General features: G+C 37.1%; 1 pseudogene; it reads left to right on the top strand.

Annotated features, from left to right (window-relative positions):
• Window positions 1-21,127: 21,127 nt before the first annotated feature.
• LOC146912501 (secreted RxLR effector protein 161 pseudogene) lies at window positions 21,128-21,823 on the top strand (annotated as a pseudogene).
• Window positions 21,824-22,801: the final 978 nt, after the last annotated feature.

Raw genomic sequence — 22,801 nt, 5'->3', positions numbered from 1 at the left:
CAGAGAGGTGAGAAGAAGAGAGATCGAAGCAGAATCACATCAGTGAAGAAGAAGAAAAGAATAACTGATTTATTTTCAGTTCAAGAACTTACCAGAAGCATTCGCAAGGATCTTTTGTTCGAATCTCCGAATTAAAACCAGGTATTCTTCAAAACTCCTTCGTTTTTCATCGCAAAAGCTCAACGAAGATCCACAAACACAAATAAACGGTGAATCGAAGCAGAAGCTTTGAAAAGATTTGAAAAAAAGATTGAAACTGAAACCCTAAAAATGTAATCTATGAAGATTCACCGTTTATTTGCGAAATCTAAGTTCAAATCCATAATCAGTGTAGAAAATAGAATAGATTAGGGTCTCATTTTAAGAAGTTTCGAAAAAGATTTGGAAACCTAGAAACCGTATGATTCAAGTGTAGATCTGTTCATATCTAGGCTTTGTTTCAAGAAATTAGTGCCAGAATCATAGAGAGGAGTCTCAGACGAACACGACGGTGTTAAAAATTGCCAGAAAAATATTCAGGTGCGGCGGCGCCACCGGCAAGCCACCGCACATCCGCCGTAGTGTTCGTCGGAGAAGAAGAGAGAAGGGAGAGCCTCTCTCTCTAGATTCAACCTTATAGGGAGAAACGAATGGGAGAAATGAACGAACCGGTCCCTTTCCCTTTATATAAACGTTGTTGAACCGTCTGGTCCACTTAGACCGTACCGGTTCGTTCGTTTCACCCTTGGACCATGTGTTTGCACCGTCTGATCTAGGGTTTGAGGAACTGGATCAATCAAACGTCCCTGGTGCGTTTGGATGATCCAAGATCCACTTTCCCTTGGGCCTGGGCTTTGTTTCTGCGCAGACTGCATATTTTCATGTTTTTTTGCTATTTCTACACTGCTTCTTGCCATTTGCACCTCTGTTTCATCAAAAAATTCTTTAAAGAAAAATTCCTAAAAATTTGTTCAATGTTTTCTTGTTGTTTTCAATAAATTTTGATGTGTTTGACATGTTAATCCTGATAGAAAATACATGAAAATAACTTGTCTCTTGTTGATTCAATTCTTTTTCCTCCCTTGATAAAAAAACTTGTTAGAAAACCTCTAACATTTTGTAAACCTCCTTGCAAGTAGTTTTGGCACTTAAAACTTGTTACTTAGGGTATTTTGATACAAAAAATGGTTAAAGAATAAATGTGTTGTGTGTTGTTTTATTTCTTGAATTTTAGGTTAAGAACTTGTGAAAATATGCATAATTTTGATTCCAATTTTTAGTGTATGCTTGTGAGTGGGGATGTGTGGATTGGGGATTGACTTGTCACTATTTGGATGTGTTTCTTGCTGTATGTGAATATGTGTGGCTAATTACTTGCTTTACGAGGCAACTTAATGCTTGTTTGTGAAGATAAAGAGCCAAGTGTGTCTAAAATATATCATGATTCTTGACTTGAATGTGTTCTTATAATTCTCATATCATTGGTTGTAATAAAGCCTTTAGAAAATTGTCATGATATGAGGATTATAGGTCATATAATTGCTTTGATGTTATGATAAACTTTAGGCATATTTTGCTACTTTTAGGTTAAGAATTTCATTACTTTATGTCAAGTTTTTTAGTGTTTCTTTGGCTTATATTCTTCATCATATTATATCTTGTGCTACTAATCTTCTACTTCATGTCTCATACATTCCATAAGCATCTCATCCTCCATCTCATATTCTTAGCTTTTACTTCTTGCACTTTAAATTTTGCCAAGACTTAGCATGTAAAACTTAGGGATTTTTGTACTTTACTCTTATGCAATTTTAATTCTTTGCAAGACCATAGAATGTAAACTAGGGCATGATGTAAAGGACAATGGACTCTAATGATGTACACCGACACAAGCACCGACACATGCACACACATCACATAGATACTTTAGATGTATGTTTAGGGTATGCATGCCTTAGATGTATGTTTAGGGAATGTATGTTTAGATGTATGTTTAGGTACTTTGAAACTTAGAAAAATCCTTTTTTCCAAAAAAAATATGAACAACATAACTCAAATATTTTTCCAAATAAACCTTGGGATCAAAATCCCATTGATTTCCCCTTTCTTTTCCTAAACAAAAATCTTAATGAATTTTAAGCATACTTAGACTTCTTTTGCAAAATAATTAATTCCACCTCACATTTTCACAATCTCATGCCCTTGAGGCCTCTCTCTTATTCTTCAAAATCCCATTTTCAAACTTAAAATCAATCAACAAAACAAAAACATTTTTTGGAAGAGAACTACGGTGGATTTGATCCCTTAAAAGGGTACGTAGGCAAGGAACCAATATTCCTTCAATTCAAATAAAATAAAATTCAAACACATTCTTCTCCCTCCAATTCTTCACTTAGTAAACCATTAGGTGTAAATAACACTTTCAGAATAGCATTTAAAAATAAAATGCGCGCGTAGAAAGTAAAGACGGTTCCTATAGGATACTATAGTCGTTATAGGTGCCTAACACCTTCCCGTAGCGAAAACAACTCCCGGACCTCGATTCTCAAGGGGTTTTCTTATTTTTCCCTTCCCAAGAAAAAATGAGATATCAAAGGTTAAAAGGTTCAAACGTAATCAATGTTTGACACCCGAAAAACCAAGATAAAACAATCTTTCATGACAGTTTCTCTTATAACTTTTCTAGGTCTTCTTGTACCTATTGTAATATGACTATCCTTTATTTGATCCATTCTTCTTACTATAGAATCTACATGTTTTCTCTTTACATGTCCAAACCACGTAAACCTATTTTCCACAACATTTATACTATAGGTGCTACCCCAACTATCTATACAATGTTGCCATTTCTAATATTATCCTGTCTAGTCTTACCTCACATCCAACGTCAATACTCTGTTCCATAAAACATCGTTAATCTGCCAACTGTCTGGTATTTTTTCACTTCAACTTAAATGACACGTTTGTATCACAAAGAACACCTGAGGCTCTTCACCATTTCAACCATCCAACTTGAATACCATGATTTACATCTGCTTTTATTTCTCCACCATTTTGTACTATGAACCCAAGATTTTTGGTTGAAAGAATGAACCCAAGATAATTAAACTATGTAACTTGTATGATATTGTTTTATCTTGGTTTTCGGGTGTCAAACATTGATTACGTTTGAACCTTTTTAACCGGTGATATCTTATTTTTTCTTGGGAAGGGAAAAAGTAAGCAAAACCCTTGAGAATCGAGGTCCGGGAGTTGTTTTCGCTACGGGAAGGTGTTAGGCACCCATAACGACTATAGTATCCTATAGGAACCGTCTTTACTTTCTACGCGCGCGCTTTATTTTTAAATGCTATTTTGAAAGATGATATTAAGCCTAAGAGTTTTTCTAAGTGAAGAATTGGAGGGAGAAGAATGTGTTTGAATTTTTTTTTTATTTGAATTGAAGGAATTTTGTTCCTTGCCTACGTACCCGTTTAAGGGATCAAATCCACCGTAGTTCTCTTCCAAAAAAAATGTTTTCGTTTTTGTTGGTTGATTTTAAGTTTGAAAATGGGATTTTGAAGAATGTGAGAGAGAGGCCTCAAGGGCATAAGATTGTAAAAAAAGTGAGGTGGAATTAGTTATTTTGCAAAAAGGTCTAAGTATGATTAAAATTCATTGGGGTTTTATTTAAGAAAAGAAAGGGAAAATCAATGGGATTTTGATCCCAAGGTTTATTTAGAAAATGATTTGAGTGATATTGTTCATATTTATTTGGAAAATGATTTTTTTTCTAAGTTTCAAATCCTAAACATACATCTAAAGCATTCAAACCTAAACATACATCTAAACATGCATAACCTAAGCATACATCTAAAGTGAGGTGTGTGCATGTGTCGGTGCTTGTGTCAGTGTACATTATTAGAGTCCATAGTCCTTTACATCATTGGCCTAGATACATTCTATGGTCTTGCAAGAAATTAAAATTGCATAAAAGTAAAGTACAAAAAATCCTAAGTTTTTGTACATTCTAATTCTTGGTAAAATTTAAAGTGCAAGAAATTAAAGTGGAGAAAGAGATGAGATATGGAATGCTTATGATGTATGAAACATGAAACAAAAAAAGAGTTAGTAGCACATGATAATATCAAGAAATAAGAGCAAGGAAACATCACTATAGCAAAAGCAAGAAAAATATCACAAAACATGGCAAAAATAGTGCGAAATAGGCCTAAAGATTCATCAACAATGCAAGGCTTGAACAAGGCCTATAATCCTCATGTCTTAACAAGTTCCCAAAGAGTGTCAAATCAGTTTTCACAAGGAGGACTAAAGGAGTGTAACATGTCAAGCATTTAGGACAAAAGTTAGGCTTATTCCACATGATTTATTCACACACAAAACTTGTAAAACGAGTAATAAAGCACGAAAATATTCACATGCAGTAGCATACACATTTAAACAGTAGAAAAAAATATCACAAAGTCACACATCGTGGATCACAAACACATATCAAGCATGGGAATTGAAATCAAACAATTTTCACAATTTTTTTAACATAAAACTTCAAAATTAACGCAAGAAACTAACACATTATTTTTTTATCAAGTTTTTCAATGCAAGATTATCATAAAAACACCACAAAATTAATAAGAACAAACTATGAATTTTTATGGAATTTCCTAAAACGTTTTGGGCATGGCAGGGGTGGAAATAGCAACACTGGGGGGTTCAAACAGCAAAACTGTAGAGATGTAACAAAAGAAGACTAAACACACGTTGAGCCTTAGCAGACTTGAAAACAGGCTGGGTGGAAAAAGAATTGGATCGGTTTAGATCCATGGGTCGTTCATGGGTCAAGTTAATGGCATGGGTCAATATAAAAATTCACTGTGTTGCAAAAAACCATTCACTAAGTTTCTTCTTCTCTTCTTTTTCGCTTCAGACCAAAAGAACACGCCCCCTTATATCTTCTTCTCCGGCGAGATCAAATTTTCCGGCACGGCGGCCGGTGACGGCACCACCGTGCCGGAATTTCGCAACTCCACCAAATCAAAATCTCTTTACATCTTTAAACATCCTTTTCCTTCCTCAATCCAAACCCCAAATCAAAAATCTCAAATAACAAACACAAAAGCCTAGATCTATGCATTTCTATTCGAAAATTTTCAGAAAGAGAAAAAAACAAAAGAACAAAACGACAGAGAAGTTATACCTGTGTTCGAATCGAAGGAAACGGAAGAGAATACTTCAAGGCTAGCGTCGATCAAAGCTTGCTGTTGTTTATTGTTCACGCTCACCGTTCGTTCTCGATCTATGCGCGTCGCAGGTCCTTTGCAATTCGATCCAGACTCAAAAGATAAGGAAAAACGATCCCTTCTCTCTTCTGTATCTCACGCCTTTGCGCTTCTGTTCGAATCGAATTCGGCTCTCCTCCCTTTTGAACCGATGTTGCTCTTCTCCTCTTTTCACGAGTCGATTCATTCCTTGACTGGCTTGGAAAGCTTCGGTTACTGATGCATTCAATTGAGCCGATTGGTTGTGTCGTGTTGAACAGAGAAATTGACTGGTTCGAACCTTGCTTCTAAACGAGAGAACGAAGGTGTTTGAATCAATTATTGACGGCGTGAATCGGTTTTGTGAAATTGTGGATGATTGTGTTGGATTTGAGGTTGAAGATTGTTTATGAGTGCCGATTTGAAAATGCAAGGCTATTGTGATGGATGATGACGATGAAGATTGGGGTAAGATGGAGGTGATGATGAAGGTTTTGGTTATGGAGATTTTTGTGGTGGTTGTGGAGTTTTTTGTGGTGGTTGAAGGTTAGTTAGGGTGGTTTAGGGTGGAGGAAGTTAGTTAGAGGTGGTTTGTTAGAGGTTGTTGAAGATGAGAGAAAAATGGGAGAGAAAATAATTTAAAAAAATGATTTTTGGAATTTTTGGGAATTTTTGTGTAAAAATGATTAGTGTGTATCCTTGACCATGACCTTGACTTTTATAGGTGATGTGGGAATGCTTGGACCAATGATGTGATGCCATGTGGCACTGGACTTGTAACAAACCTTGACTTTGACTTTAACAAACTTAAAAAGGGATTAAAATGCAAATAACAAAAGTACAAGGACCAAAATGAAAATTAAAACTAAAATTGAATTGAAGAAGTAAATTGAAAATTAACATGAAGCGAGACGATTAAAAACAACAAAGCAGATTAAAATGAATCAGAAATTTTATGTGCAATGACCAAAATGCCCCCAGGGACTAAAACGACTCGAAATGACTCAGATGCAATTTTAAAATGACTTCTTTAACAGAGAACTAAAGCAAGAACTTAGACAAGCACATTAATAGACTCAGAGACGATTTTAAGAGATTTAACAGGACTTTAACACATGAAAAGACTAAAATGCCCCTAGGGGCTAAACTGACTCATAATGACTTCAAATGCAATTTTTTAAAATGGATTTTGACATGGAATTGAAATAAAAATTTATTCAAACAATTGAAAAGACTCAAGCAGTTTTTAAAGGACTAAAATGAGCTTAGACACAGGAAATGACTAAAATACCCTTTTATGTGAATTTTGCAAGTAATGTTGAGATAAAATGCAGAGAAAGATATAATTGATCAAAGACAGTTCAAATGACTTGAAATGCAAGAAAAGAAGAATTGAGTTAGTATTTTTAGGTCCAAAATTAGGGTATAACAGCTGCCCCTATTTAAGTTTCTTTGTCCGGAGAGTCAAGAGACGAAGTCTTTGAGTTGACAGGACGAAGATACTTAAATATTAACATTTGCACTGTTTTTGGACATAAAAATACGCTCTCGGATTTTCAGAATCACGAATGTCATGCAACATTTTGATTATGAATGCAAGACAAACGACTGGAGTCTATGGAGCATGTCATGTCACTGGGGATTCAGGTGGACATTGACAGGGAAGACCAACCAGGGGATAGAAAATAGGGTACAAGCTGTTCTTTGGATCGAACTAGCCACTTGACCAAGAGATACAAAACAAGAGATAGGTATAAGCTGTTCTTGGGATCGAACTTGGCACTTGACCGGAAACATAGACATATAGGCAGATACAAGCTGTTCTTTGGATCGAACTTGACACTTGATTGAAGATACAAACAGATAGACAGGTACAAACTGTTCTTTGGATCGAACTGGCTGTTTGGCTGGAGATATAGACAAAAGGGTAGATACAAGCTGTTCTTTGGATCGAACTTGCGGCTTGATCAGCATTACAACATGCAGGTTGGTGCAAACTGTTCTTTGGATCGAACTTGTCGTTTGACCGATAACAAAAGTAAGCAGGGTACAAACTGTTCTTTGGATCGAACTTGTCGTTTGTCCGGAAACATAAGCATATAAGCAGGTACAAGCTGTTCTTCGGATCGAACTAGCCACTTGACTGATAACAAGATACAAATTGGAAGTTTGATTTGGACAGATACAAATTGAGAGTAAGTTGATATTGATTTGATTTGGAGACAGACATGACCATTTTGTTGGCCCAAGAGCAAATTGAGAGTTGATTAATATTGACAAAGACATTGAATTGAAAGTTTGAGATTGAAAGAGAGATTGAAAATTGAGATTAGTCAGAGACATAGACATAGACACTGAATTGAGAGTTGAAATTGAATTGAGTTGAATTGGAAATTGGAATTAAATTGAAATTGAGATTGGATTGAAATTGGAGATTGAGTTGAAATTGAAATTGAGATTGCTTCGAATTGAGATTGAATTGAATTGAAATTGAGATTGCTTCGAATTGAGATTGAATTGAATTTGAAATCGAGTCTGAGAGTTGAAATTGAATTGAATTGAAATTGGAGATTGAATTGAAATTGAAATTGCTTCGAATTGAGATTTGAGATTTGGAATGAATTGAAATTGAGATTGGAGAGTTGAGATTGCATCGAATTTGACAATTGAAATTGAATTGAATTGAAATTGAGACTGAAATTGGAGATTGATTGAGATTGAGAATTGAAATTGGACTGAACTGAGGATTTGAAATTGAATTGAATTGGAATTTGAGATTGAATTGAAATTGAATTGAGATTTGAAAGTTGAAATCGAATTGAATTGATAGTTGAAATTGGAAATGCAACATGTATGTATGGTATAACGAGATTATTAAATGTATGGGCACATAAAATGCATGATTATGCATGTATGAATGCTTGAAATGCATGATTGATTTGTAATTTGACAAGAAAGTTTCACAGAGATAGACAAAATATTGGAAGATTGGGCACGTAGTTGCTCGTGCTGCAACATATTCACATAGAAATCCTCTTTGGAGAGATCGTCGTTGAAAGACGTATCAAAACCATGGCTGAGGGCAATGAAACTTGTAGAAGAGGGACCCTTGGAAGATTCTTGGATACAGGTCGCCGTTGTTAGGCGTGTCAGTGTTGGGTAAACATTGGATGTTCGCGTCTGTGGTCGATGCTTTTCAATATTTCATTCTTTCATTCTTTCATTTTCAAACCCCATTTTTGCCTGAACCGCCCTTTCGGGTTTTCGATTCACCGGGGAATAAAATTCTTTTCATTGCCCCATTTTTGCCTGAATTACCTTCGTAGGTTGTCAATCAGCGGGGTGCTCATTTTTGCCTAAGCCGCCCTTTCGGGTTTTCAACTTAGCGAGCTTTTCATTTTCATTTTTCAATTTTTCATTTTCATTCTGTTTTTTCATTCTTGCCATTGACCACAGATCATCCTGGGAAGTAACCTGCTTGTAACATGTATTGAAATAGACATTGACACTCATTCATTCATGCATGTTTCATTGAAATGTACCCTATTGCTCAGGTTTGTTTTCAAAATAGACAGGAAAAGATGTTTCAATTTTCAAAAATGTTTGTTTCAGACATTGACATTATCAAATGGAAAAGAAATATTTTGTATATAGCATGGAAAGTAGAAAGAAAAAAATAGAGTTTCAAACAATAGCACAGGCTCAAATTGATGTAGAAGAGTGAAAGTCAGCCAAAGGCATGACTTCACGGATTTACAAAGCTTGGAAAATGGTAATTTTATTGGTTGGTGATACATTGAACACGATGACCACTACATTTCATAGAAATTTTGAATTCACAGGTACAGAAGCTTCTGATGAAGATGATCATTGACAGTTGTAGATGCCCCAAGGGGTGATGGTAATTTGCCAGATATAGTTACTTGTCTTTTATTGTCAACCTCATTTTTGCATGAACCGCCCTTTCGAGTTTTCGGCTCATCGAGGCGCTCATTCTTGCCTGAGTTGCGTACAATCTCAGCGAGCTTTTCCATATTCATTTTTTTTGTCCCTAACTTTTGCCTGGATCGCCCTTTCGGGTTTTCGATCCACCGGGAAGCGCATTTTTGCCTAGGCCGCCCTTTCGGGTTTTCGACCTACCACGTTGTTCTTTTCTTTTTAGACAAAGTATTTCTTGACTATATCGGCATTAACAGGATTTGGGAGTTCAACACCATCCATGTGTGTAAGAATCAAAGCACCACCAGAGAAGGCCTTCTTGACAACATAAGGACCTTCATAGTTAGGTGTCCACTTGCCCCTTGGGTCGGGTTGTTGACTTATTCTTCTTTTCAATACATGTTCGCCTTCCTTGAATTCTCGAGGTCGGACTTTCTTGTCAAAAGCATTCTTCATTCGCACTTGATACAACTGTCCATGAACCATAGCATCCATACGTTTCTCTTCAATTAGATTCAATTGATCGTACCGACTTTGACACCATTCAGCCTCAGTTAATTTTGCTTCCATGATCACTCGCAGAGATGGAATCTCCACTTCCAGAGGGAGAACTGCTTCCATGCCATATACCAAAGAGAAAGGAGTTGCCCCGGTTGAACTGCGTACTGTAGTACGGTAACCATGCAAGGCAAAAGGTAGCATTTCATGCCAGTCTTTGTAAGTAGTGACCATCTTCTGAACAATCTTCTTGATGTTCTTGTTAGCGGCCTCAACTGCACCATTCATCTGAGGTCTATAAGGAGAAGAGTTGTGATGTTCAATTTTGAATTCTTCACATAAAGCTTGCTTCATGCTATTGTTCAGATTGGAACCATTGTCAGTGATGATATTGTTGGGAACACCATATTGACAGATGATGTTATTCTTGATAAACTTCACTACCACTTGCTTGGTCATATTTGCATAGGAGGCAGCTTCAACCCACTTGGTGAAGTAGAATGAAACGATGTCCATTGGAAGCTTTTGGCTCAATTCTTCCGATCATGTCAATGCCCCACATAGAGAAAGGCCATGGGGAAGAGATAACATTGAGGGCATGTGGAGGCACATGAATCTTGTCAGCATAAATTTGACATTTGTGGCATCTCTTAGCATGTTTGTGGCAGTCACGCTCCATAGTTATCCAGTAATAGCCGACTCTTAACAGTTTTCTTGACATGGTGTGACCCGAAGCATGGGTCCCAAAAGTACCGTCATGTACGTCATGCATCAATTTCTCAGCTTCTTGTTTGTCAACACATCTCAACAAGACCATGTCATAGTTCCTCTTGTATAGGATTTCTCCGTCCAGAAGGAATTTACTAGCCCATCGTCTCAAGGTCTTTTTATCCCTGTTGGAGGCACCAGGTGGATATTCATGATTCTGCAAGAATTGTTTGATATTATGATACCAAGGTTTTCTATCATTCACACCTTTATCAACTTGATCTGGCATATTTTCAATAGTAAACACATGAGCGGGTCTATCAAGACGCTGTACTTTGATCACGGGCACATCATTCCAGTGATTTACACGAAACATAGAAGACAAAGTAGCAAGAGTATCAGCCATCTGGTTTTCATCCCGAGGGATGTGGTGCAGCTCAACCTTGGTAAAGTATGTCAACAGACGTCTGGCATAGTCACGGTAAGGGATCAACTTCTCATGATGAGTCTCCCATTCACCCTTTATCTGATTAATAACAAGTGCAGAATCTCCATAGATGTCAAGGTGCTTAATTCTCAGATCAATGGCTTCTTCAATGCCCAAGATGCATGCTTCATATTCAGCTATGTTGTTTGTGCATTCAAAAGTTATTCGAGCAGTGAAAGGAATGTGGTGTCCCTGCGGAGTTACAATAATGGCCCCAATTCCTTTACTATAAGCATTAACAGCACCATCAAACACCAATCCCCATTTGCTATTGGGATCCGGCCCTTCATTGATCAGTGGTTCCTCACAGTCTTTTGCTTTCAGATACATAATCTCTTCATCAGGGAAATCAAACTTAATCGGCTGGTAATCATCAAGAGGTTGACAAGCAAGATGCTCAGCAAGGATGCTTCCTTTGATTACTTTCTGAGCTTTATACACAATATCATATTCAGACAACAACATTTGCCAACGTGCAATCTTTCCAGTAACAGCAGGCTTTTCAAAGATGTACTTGATTGGATCCATTCGGGATATCAACCAAGTTGTACGATTCACCATATAATGACGCAGGCGTTTGGCAGCCCAGGCTAAAGCACAACAAGTCTTTTCAAGCATCGTATACTGAGTCTCACAGTCGGTGAACTTCTTGATCAGATAGTAGATATCATGTTCTTTCTTTCCAGTCTCGTCTTGTTGACCGAGGACACAACCCACAGAATCATCTAACACTGAGAGATACATAATCAAAGGCCTTCCTTCCACTGGTGGGACGAGGATAGGTGGTTCCAACAGGTATTCTTTAATGCTATCAAAAGCTTCCTGGCATTCATCGTTCCATACAACAGGCTGATTCTTTCTGAGCAATTTGAAAATTGGACCACAGGTAGTAGTCATGTGAGATATGAATCTTGAAATGTAATTCAGACGTCCAAGGAAACCTCTGACTTGCTTTTCAGTTTGAGGGGCCGGCATCTCTCTGATGGCTCGGACTTTGTCAGGATCAACTTTAATGCCTCTTTGACTGACAATGAAGCCTAGCAATTTCCCAGATCTTACACCAAATGTGCACTTGTTAGGATTCAAACGTAGCTTGTACTTTCTCAGTCTTTCAAACATCTTTTGCAAATACACAACATGCTGCTCTTCATCAATTGACTTCACGATCATATCATCAACATATACTTCAATCTCTTTGTGAATCATATCATGAAACAGAGTAGTCATACCTCTTTGATAGGTAGCACCAGCATTTATCAAGCCAAACGGCGTCACTTTATAACAGAACATTCCTCATGGACTGATGAAGGACGTCTTTTCCCTATCTTCAGGAGACCTTCGTATCTGGTTATAGCCAGAGAAACCATCCATAAAGGAGAACACTTTAGACTGAGCAGTACTGTCAACAAGCACGTCAATATGCGGCAATGGGAAGTTATCTTTTGGATTGGCTTTATTCAAATCTCTGTAATCAACACACATTTGAACTTTCCCATCTTTCTTTGGTACTGGTACGATATTGGCAATCCACTCAGGATATTCAGCTGTCATGAGGAATCCCACATCAATTTGCTTTTGCACTTCAGCCTTGATTTTAAGAGCCATGTCTGGACGAGACCTTCTCAATTTCTGTTTGACAGGAGGACATTCAGGTCTTGTCGGAATCCGGTGTTCCACAATCTTGGGATCTAGACCAGGCATATCTTCATAGGACCATGCAAAGACATCTGGATAATCATGGAGAAGCTGAGTGATCTTCCTTTTCACCTCTGGCTCGAGTGCAGCACCAATCTTGATCTCTCGCTTGTTCTCTTCAGTACCCAGGTTGATAAGCTCAATCTCTTCCTAGTGAGGCTGAATGGCTCTTCTTTCTTGCTCAAGCAGTCGAGTGATCTCATGCGGTATCTCTTCATCATCTTCCTCATCTTCAGCTTCACATACAAGGAATTCAAAATTTGGAAGAACCATATGGTCACTGTGTTCAACGGGTTTATTATGGTTCAATCTGCATAATATGATTGGGATGATTTTTAGAAAAAATGTTTTTTATGCAGATCTTTGAAATTAATAAGAAAATACAGATGTTTTGGTTTTTTCTGGCATTACCATTATTTCCAAGAAAAAGGCACTAAAAAGTATAAAAAACAAAGAGTCGCGGAAAAGACGACAACTTTTATTGATAACGGCAATGCCGAAACAAACACGCCCTTACAATGATATCACTTTCGCCTTGGGCAGAGCGAAAGGATTGTTATTTTGAAAACAAAGAAAAACATGAGCAACAAGACACGTTACATGGAAGCATGCATGACTAAAGGAACATCAATGGCCTCCCAATTTCTCACAGTGCCTCCTGGTACAACAAATGTAGGCACATAACTACTTTCAGCAGCATCTTCACCAATATCATTAATAAACCCAGCACTGTAGAAAGTTCTTGTTGAAACACCTGAGGTCGGGGAGAATCCAAGGCCCTCTTTACGCTTGTTTTCCAAAATCTGAATCACTTTGCCCCAGCCAGCAGCTTGCCCTTCTTGAACAGCCTTCTGGGCGTCTTTTAATGAAACCATGCTAGCACTAGCCCTCCGGGGCTCTACACCTTCAACAGTCAAGCCTTGAAATGACGTCCCTTCAGCGGACCCGTTCCTCATGAACTTGAGCTTTTGATGCAAAGTAGAAGTGACCGCCCCAGCGTCGTGAATCCACGGTCTTCCGAGGAGACAACTGTAAGAAGCATTGATGTCCATGACCTGGAATGTAATCTGAAATGTCTCAAGACCAATGGTAATTGGCAAGTCTACTTCCCCAAGAACATCCTTGCGAGATCCGTCGAAAGCCTTAACCAGATAGCTACTTCCTCTTAGAGAAATTCCATGATGACTCAACTGTCTTAGTGTAGACTCAGGCATTACATTTAAGGATGATCCAGTGTCCACCAATACATTGGATATCATGTCAGACTTACAGTGCACTGAGATGTGCAGAGCCAAGTTGTGGTATTTCCCTGCTTCGGGGAGCTCGTCATCACCAAACCCCAAGTTATTACAAGCAGTAATGTTACCCACTATTCCGTCGAACTGATCCACGGAGACTTCATGATCAACATAGGCCTGTTCCAGCACTTTCATCAACACTTTCCTGTGAGCTTCTGAGCTCAGGAGCAAAGATGATGAGTCATAGATAGTATAATTTATTGCCTTATTTAGTTTGGTTTTATTTTAGATTTGATTTAGTTTTATTGCATTTTATTTTATATTAGAATATTTTACTTCAAATTATGTTTTATTTTATTTTAGGAATAAATATATGGTGGAAGGTGTCTTGGAGCAAAAGAAAGAGGACTAGAGCAAATACAGCGCAAGAATACGAAGATACGGGACAAAAATATGTTCCCACCAAGTCAGAAGCTTGGCACGGCCAGTGCCAACATGTGGCACGGCCGTGCCACCTCCAGGAGTCTCTTTTGCTGCTTTTTCTTCGGGCCCAAGTTACCCTGTTGCAGCTTTACTGTTTTACCCTTTTAGTTGCTTAGTTTCTAAGTCGATTGTAAAGCTATAAATAGAGTAGCTCTCCACCATAAACAATCATCCTTTACTTTTGTTTATTTCAATTGCTATTTCAATAAAGTCTTTATTTTTCCTTTTACTTTCTTTGCAATTTATTTTATCGTATTTCTCTTCTTCCTCCATGTCTACGATGAACATGAGTGAGTAGACTGTTGGTGTAAGCCCTAGAGGCCAATAATTTATGTTAAACTTATCTTATGTATCATGACTTTTATTATTGAATAATATGTGGCACTCTTTATTATATTTATGTAATGTTAATAAAGTCCTTAGAATAGATAGTTCGTGTAATAATATAATTAAGTGTGACTTAATCATGAGATTACATTATCATAAAGAACGCTATTCTTAAATGCATCCGTAGTCAAAGCTTTAATATGAATAAAGGATAATAATAAAGCATCGAGACTATTATGTATGTAGACTGATGACCGCATCTCATGGGTCATAGATATGAGATATTAAGTCTATACATAGGTATAAGTATTAGGAGTAATATTTATACTGGATTGACCCACCGTGAGAATACTACATAGTATGTTATGATATTGTCATAAGATATTCTCACAATGATAATAATGTATATCGCTCTTAGACCTGAAACCACTATGATTCCTAGATGTGGACTCAAGTGCTTTGTTGCCATTCTAACGTTGTCTGTAACAGGATAACCATAACGTTGGTTGATGGGTACTTGATGAATCATGCTGAGGGACATGAGTGTCCTAGATGGGATTTGTCCCTCCTCATAAACAGGAGATATATCTTTAGGCCTCTTGATGAAATATGACTGTAAAACTGCATGGTCATGCCGAACTAAGTCAATATAAGATATTGGACTTATTCGTTATTCAGTATATTTTGGAATCAAGAAATATAAATATTGATCTATACAAGGGTGACAAAATATCTATGCCTTGGGATCAATAAAGATATCGAGACAAAGGAGTAAGTGTACACATGAGTATTATCATGGAAAGGTTTCGTCAGATCACTTGACATTCTTGTCACTTGGGTAACAATGATGTGTTGCTAGATACCGCTCATTGTTTATAATATTAAATATTAGATTTAATATTATTGCCAACGTGACTAGAACCTATAGGGTCACACACAAAGAACAGTCAAAAGAGAAATATATAAGTATGACTTATATAAGGGGTGCGTTTAGTAAATAACACTAATTAGTTAGCAAAATTACTAAACTCGTTGTTGGGCTTACTGAAGCCCAATAGTGACTTCTGACTTGCAGAGCACACTAGAAGTTCTATAAATAGAACTCTAGTGCTGAAGTTTTTGGTTACACGTTTTGAAGCAACCCTCTTCTCTGCACTTCTGATTCCTTGGCTAGCACCGAGTTTTGGAGGAGCACTGTTCGTGTGGACTTGCTAGAGGCTTTGCTGCTTGCTGCTTGCTTGGCTGTGATCGAGATTCCAGTTTCCAGTTTTCAGCTTTCAGATTTCACACTTCGAGGTAACAATCGAATCACTGATTCATGTTTGAATTTCGTAATGATCCAAGGAAAGAAAATCGAAATTATTCCGCTGCTGCTACTCCATTCTTTTATTCGATTTTCCTTCAGTGGTATCAGAGCCAATTACGAAACCTTGAATCGGATTGCTTTGTTACCGCTTTATGTTTTAATTTGATTAAACATATTGAACGAAATTAAATAATAAAGAGAATTAAAAATTGGCATCGTATTATATTATGTTTTCTGTGCATGGCTTTTCGATTTGATTCGATGTTTCAGAAACCGTTTCTGGTGAAACATCGACGTTTCGATTATACATATCGACAGGAACATAATTGATCGATCATAAAACGCAGTTAATAATAATATCAATCACGTCTATGTGCATGGCTTTTCGATTTGCTTTGATGTTTCAGAAACCGTTTCTGGTGAAACATCAAACCTTTCGATTATACATATCGACAGAAGCATGATTGGTAAATTCTGTATAACAACAGTGTATGTGATATACTGGATTTGATCATAGTTTAAATAAGTCAGATGATATTTGTTTATATTAATTGATCTGATGTATGGAGCTTCGTAACCGATTCTATGTACTCTGGTGAAGCATCCTAGACTCGATCATGATATATGAATAAACAATCAGAGTACTTGTTTAATAAGATCAGATTGTTATGCGGGATTAGGGTAATCAGAAACGTGTCAAGTGTTGATGCAAAATACGCAATCTAGAATATTTTGGAACACAATCTGAGATATTTTGGTATGCAATCTAATATATTTTAGTACTTGATCTGAAATATATTTTGGTACATAATATAATATATTTTGGTACTCAATAAAATATATTTTGGTACATAATATGAGATATTTTTGTACTTAATATAATATATTTTTGTACTCAATTTAATATATTTTGGTACTCAATTAAACCCCCAACTAATCTGCGTAGTGTGATCATATGTCAAATTTTAATTTAATTTATTTTAATTATAAAGACCTTAATAATAATAAAAGTGTGTTTGTTATTATTATGTGTGTGAATGATTATGGCCTTAGTCCTTTTTATTTTATTTTGTTTGGATTTTGAAATACGGCCTGCGTGTCGTGCCTCTCTCTCATATTCTATTTGTACATTCTCTTCTCATCCACTCCCTCGTATGTAAAACGAGTTTCTTATTATGTAATGTAAATAGAATACAAGTAGGTAATAGGGCTGAAGGCGTTAGGATAGTCCTGGAGGTCCAGCTTGGAGAAGCAAGGTCGTTTCTAGGATTAGTTTAGATTCTCTCATTGGCTTGAGAGAGTCATAACGTTAGGAGGCCATAATCATGTCACTTTTATTATTGTATAATTGTTATGCATGTTATGATTGGAGTGCGAATATATGTGATATATAAGCCGTGGTGAGGTGAGATCAAATTTAATAAAAATCCTTCAATTCAAAATATTAAGTTCAATGCTTTCCAAAAGTTTAACACCCTTCAAGACTAATATCGAATATGTGGGTTTTGCCTCCGTGAAGCGCATATTTTATACTAGTAAGTTGCGGTGCGGTAATCCAATTTACCCAAGTGTTATTCTTTTGGGTCTAACTTAACTAAATTAATTTTAATAAGATTAGAATAAATTTAGAAGCTATAATTGGGTAATGTCTATATGATAGATTTGAATAAAGAGTTATTCACCTAATTGATTTGAAAGTTGTATATGATACAATTGGAAATGTTCCTACCTAAATAGCTGAGTTTTAAGTACAGCCCCCGTTGACTTAAAGCAAGGTGAAATAAGGATTTCAATCCACTAGAAAATCTTCCAACGGGATTTTCCGAGTCAAATGTTTGAAGGTCATTTGATTTGAGTAAAATAGTGGGAGCGTATTTAATTAAAGGCCAAATTAAATATGTTATTTTCATGATACTTATTTTGTATATTTTAAAAATTGTAGATGGCCAATAACGCTTCAAACAACATTTTGCGATCACTCATTGAAAAGGAAAAATTGACTGAAACAAATTTTATTGACTGGTACCGTAACATGAGGATTGTCCTCACCCACGAGAAAAAGCTGTATGTGCTTGATGGACCCGTTCCTGAGGCACCACCTGCTGGAGCTCCTGCGGCTCAAAGAAATGCTCATACCAAGCATCTCAATGATTCCGTAGAAGTCTCTTGCATCATGCTAGCCACCATGACTCCCGAGCTGCAAAAACAGCATGAAGGGATGGCTGCGTTCGATATGATCGGACATCTAAGGACTCTTTATGAAGAGCAGGCTAGGCATGAAAGGTTTGATGTCTCTAAGGCCCTTTTCTCTACCAAGCTGTCAGAAGGAAGTCCCGTAGGACCTCAGGTGCTCAAAATGATTGGGTACTCTGAGAACCTAGCTCGATTGGGATTTGTCCTTGAGCAGGAACTTGTTGTTGATCTTATCTTGCAATCGTTGCCTGAAAGCTTCAGCAGTTTTGTCCAGAACTTTCTCATGAATGACATGGACAAAACACTTCCACAGCTTGCAGCTATGTTGAGAACTGCTGAAAAAAATATGAAGGGAAAGGGAAAGGCTGCTGCCGTTTTAATGGTTAATAATGGCAAGTCCAAAAAGCACCATAAGAAGCCTAATAAGTCTAAGGGAAATGGCAAAGGCAAATCTGTTGCCAAGCCATATACCAAAGCTTTGAAGCCTACTGGAGGCGTGGCTAAGGAGGGCAAGTGCTTCTACTGCAACAAGCAGGGGCATTGGAAGCGTAACTGCCCAAAGTATCTGGAAGACAAGAAGAATGGAAATGTTCCTACTACTTCTGCAGGTATTTTTGTTATAGAAATTAATATGTCTACTTCTACATCTTGGGTATTAGATACTGGATGTGGTTCTCATATTTGTACTGATGTGCAGGGCCTGAGAACGAGTAGAGCATTGGCAAAAGGCGAGGTCGATCTTAGAGTTGGAAATGGAGCAAAAGTTGCTGCTTTAGCTGTTGGAACTTATGTATTGACCTTACCTAGTGGTCTTTTAATTAATTTAGAAAACTGCTATTATGTACCTGCCATTAGCAGGAATATTATTTCAATTTCTTGTTTGGACAAGGCTGGTTTTTATTTTACAATAAAGGACAAATGTTGTTCCGTTTATTTGGATAATATTCTTTATGCTAATGCAATTTTGATTAATGGACTTTATATCCTAGATCTTGATATGCCTATCTATAACATTAATGCTAAGAGGATGAAACCAAATGAGTTAAATCCGACATACCTTTGGCATTGTCGTTTAGGCCATATAAATGAGAATCGCATTTCTAAACTCCATAAAGATGGAATTTTGGACTCTTTTGATTTTGAATCATATGAAACATGTCGATCTTGTTTGTTAGGGAAAATGACAAAGGCTCCATTTACCGGTCAAGGTGAAAGGGCTAGTGATCTTTTAGGTCTCATACATACTGATGTGTGTGGACCCCTAAACATAACTGCTAGAGGAGGTTTTCACTACTTCATCACATTCACTGATGACTTTAGTAGATTTGGATATGTGTATCTAATGAAACATAAATCTGAATCATTTACTTTATTCAAGGAATTTCAAAATGAAGTAGAAAACCAACTAGGCAAGAAAATCAAAATGCTTCGATCTGATCGAGGTGGAGAGTATTTGAGCTTAGAGTTTGACAATCATCTAAAAGAATGCGGGATCTTGTCCCAACTCACACCTCCTGGAACTCCACAATGGAATGGTGTTTCCGAAAGGAGAAATCAAACCTTGTTAGACATGGTCCGATCAATGATGAGTCATGTTGAACTTCCAAACTCCTTATGGGGATACGCCTTATTAACTGCAGCTTATACACTTAACCGAGTTCCATCCAAAGCGGTAGAAAAGACACCATATGAGATATGGAATGGTCGAAAACCCAATGTGGGACATTTAAAGATTTGGGGTTGTGAAGCTTATATAAAACGACTTATGTCTACTAAGCTTGAACAAAGATCTGATAAATGTTTCTTTGTCGGATATCCTAAAGAAACTAGAGGATACTACTTTTACAAACCTTCTGAGGGAACAATTGTTGTTGCCAGAAATGGAGTCTTTCTTGAAAAGGATTTTGTCTCCAAAAGAATCAGTGGGAGCAAAGTAGATCTTGAAGAAGTTCAAGACCCACAAAGTGAAGACATACCGATGGAGGAACAGGAACAGGATACACAAACTGTTGTGACAGAAATTCCTATTCCAGTAACACAAGAACCACGTAGGTCTAGCAGGATACGTCAAGAACCCGAGAGATATGGGTATCTCATATCAAAAGAGGGTGATGTATTGCTCATGGACCAAGATGAGCCTGTGACTTACACAGAGGCCATTACTGGTCCTGAATCTGAGAAGTGGCTTGAAGCCATGAAATCTGAAATGGATTCCATGTACACAAATCAAGTTTGGAACTTGATTGAAACACCTGAAGGAATTAATCCTATAGGATGCAAGTGGGTTTTCAAAAAGAAAATCGACATGGATGGAAAGGTTAATACCTACAAAGCACGATTGGTTGCTAAAGGTTTCAAACAAATTCATGGTGTAGACTATGATGAAACCTTTTCACCAGTTGCAATGATTAAATCCATTCGGATCTTACTTGCTATCGCTGCATACCATGATTATGAAATCTGGCAAATGGATGTCAAGACTGCTTTCCTTAATGGAAATCTTCTTGAGGATGTGTACATGACACAACCTGAAGGATTTGGTGATCCTAAAGCACCCAAGAAAGTATGCAAATTACAGCGATCAATCTACGGATTGAAGCAAGCTTCCAGAAGTTGGAATCTTCGTTTTGATGAAACTGTACAACAATATGGATTCATTAAAAATGAAGATGAGCCTTGTGTTTACAAGAAGGTTAGTGGGAGCATAGTTTCATTTCTGGTTTTATATGTGGATGACATATTGTTAATCGGAAATGACATCCCTACATTACAAGGAATCAAAACTTGGTTAGGGAAATGCTTTTCTATGAAAGACTTAGGTGAAGCCTCCTATATATTAGGAATCAGGATTTATAGAGATATATCACAGAGATTGCTTGGCTTAAGTCAGGGTACATATATAGATAAAGTCCTGAGACGTTTCAATATCCATGATTCCAAGAAAGGATTCATCCCTATGTCGTCAGGTATAAATCTATCAAAGACTCAATCCCCTTCGACTAACGAAGAAAGAGATCGAATGCGTGATATTCCATATGCTTCAGCAATTGGGTCTATCATGTATGCTATGTTATGTACTCGACCAGATGTCTCGTATGCTTTGAGTGCTACGAGCAGATACCAGTCTAATCCTGGCAATGATCATTGGATTGCTGTCAAGAATATCCTTAAGTACTTGAGAAGAACTAAGGATACTTTCTTGATCTATGGAGGTCAAGAAGAGCTCTCTGTAATTGGTTACACTGATGCTAGTTTTCAGACAGATCATGATGACTTTAAATCGCAATCTGGATATGTGTTTTGCTTAAATGGCGGTGCTGTGAGCTGGAAGAGTTCAAAGCAAGAAACAGTCGCTGATTCTACAACAGAAGCCGAGTATATTGCTGCATCTAATGCCGCAAAGGAAGCTGTTTGGATTAAGAAATTCATTTCTGATCTTGGAATAGTTCCAAGTATTGTGGATCCCATTGAATTACTATGTGATAACAATGGAGCAATCGCACAAGCCAAAGAACCTAGATCTCACCAGAAATCCAAACACATACAAAGGCGCTATCATCTTATTCGAGAGATTATCGAAAGAGGAGATGTTAAAATATGCAAAGTACCAACATTAGAGAATGTTGCTGATCCACTTACTAAAGCTCTTGCCCAGCAGAAGCATGATGGTCATACTAGATCTATAGGTATTAGGTTTATGCCTGATTGGCTCTAGTGCTAGTGGGAGATTGTTGGTGTAAGCCCTAGAGGCCAATAATTTATGTTAAACTTATCTTATGTATCATGACTTTTATTATTGAATAATATATGGCACTCTTTATTATATTTATGTAATGTTAATAAAGTCCTTAGAATAGATAGTTCGTGTAATAATATAATTAAGTGTGACTTAATCATGAGATTACATTATCATAAAGAACGCTATTCTTAAATGCATCCGTAGTCAAAGCTTTAATATGAATAAAGGATAATAATAAAGCATCGAGACTATTATGTATGTAGACTGATGACCGCATCTCATGGGTCATAGATATGAGATATTAAGTCTATACATAGGTATAAGTATTAGGAGTAATATTTATACTGGATTGACCCACCGTGAGAATACTACATAGTATGTTATGATATTGTCATAAGATATTCTCACAATGATAATAATGTATATCGCTCTTAGACCTGAAACCACTATGATTCCTAGATGTGGACTCAAGTGCTTTGTTGCCATTCTAACGTTGTCTGTAACAGGATAACCATAACGTTGGTTGATGGGTACTTGATGAATCATGCTGAGGGACATGAGTGTCCTAGATGGGATTTGTCCCTCCTCATAAACAGGAGATATATCTTTAGGCCTCTTGATGAAATATGACTGTAAAACTGCATGGCCATGCCGAACTAAGTCAATATAAGATATTGGACTTATTCGTTATTCAGTATATTTTGGAATCAAGAAATATAAATATTGATCTATACAAGGGTGACAAAATATCTATGCCTTGGGATCAATAAAGATATCGAGACAAAGGAGTAAGTGTACACATGAGTATTATCATGGAAAGGTTTCGTCAGATCACTTGACATTCTTGTCACTTGGGTAACAATGATGTGTTGCTAGATACCGCTCATTGTTTATAATATTAAATATTAGATTTAATATTATTGCCAACGTGACTAGAACCTATAGGGTCACACA

This window comes from Medicago sativa, chromosome 6, assembly GCF_051527215.1.
Source record: "Medicago sativa cultivar Bolivia chromosome 6, Bolivia_mono, whole genome shotgun sequence".
Classification (NCBI taxonomy): Eukaryota; Viridiplantae; Streptophyta; class Magnoliopsida; order Fabales; family Fabaceae; genus Medicago; species Medicago sativa.
This window is presented reverse-complemented; position numbering and strand designations above follow the sequence as displayed.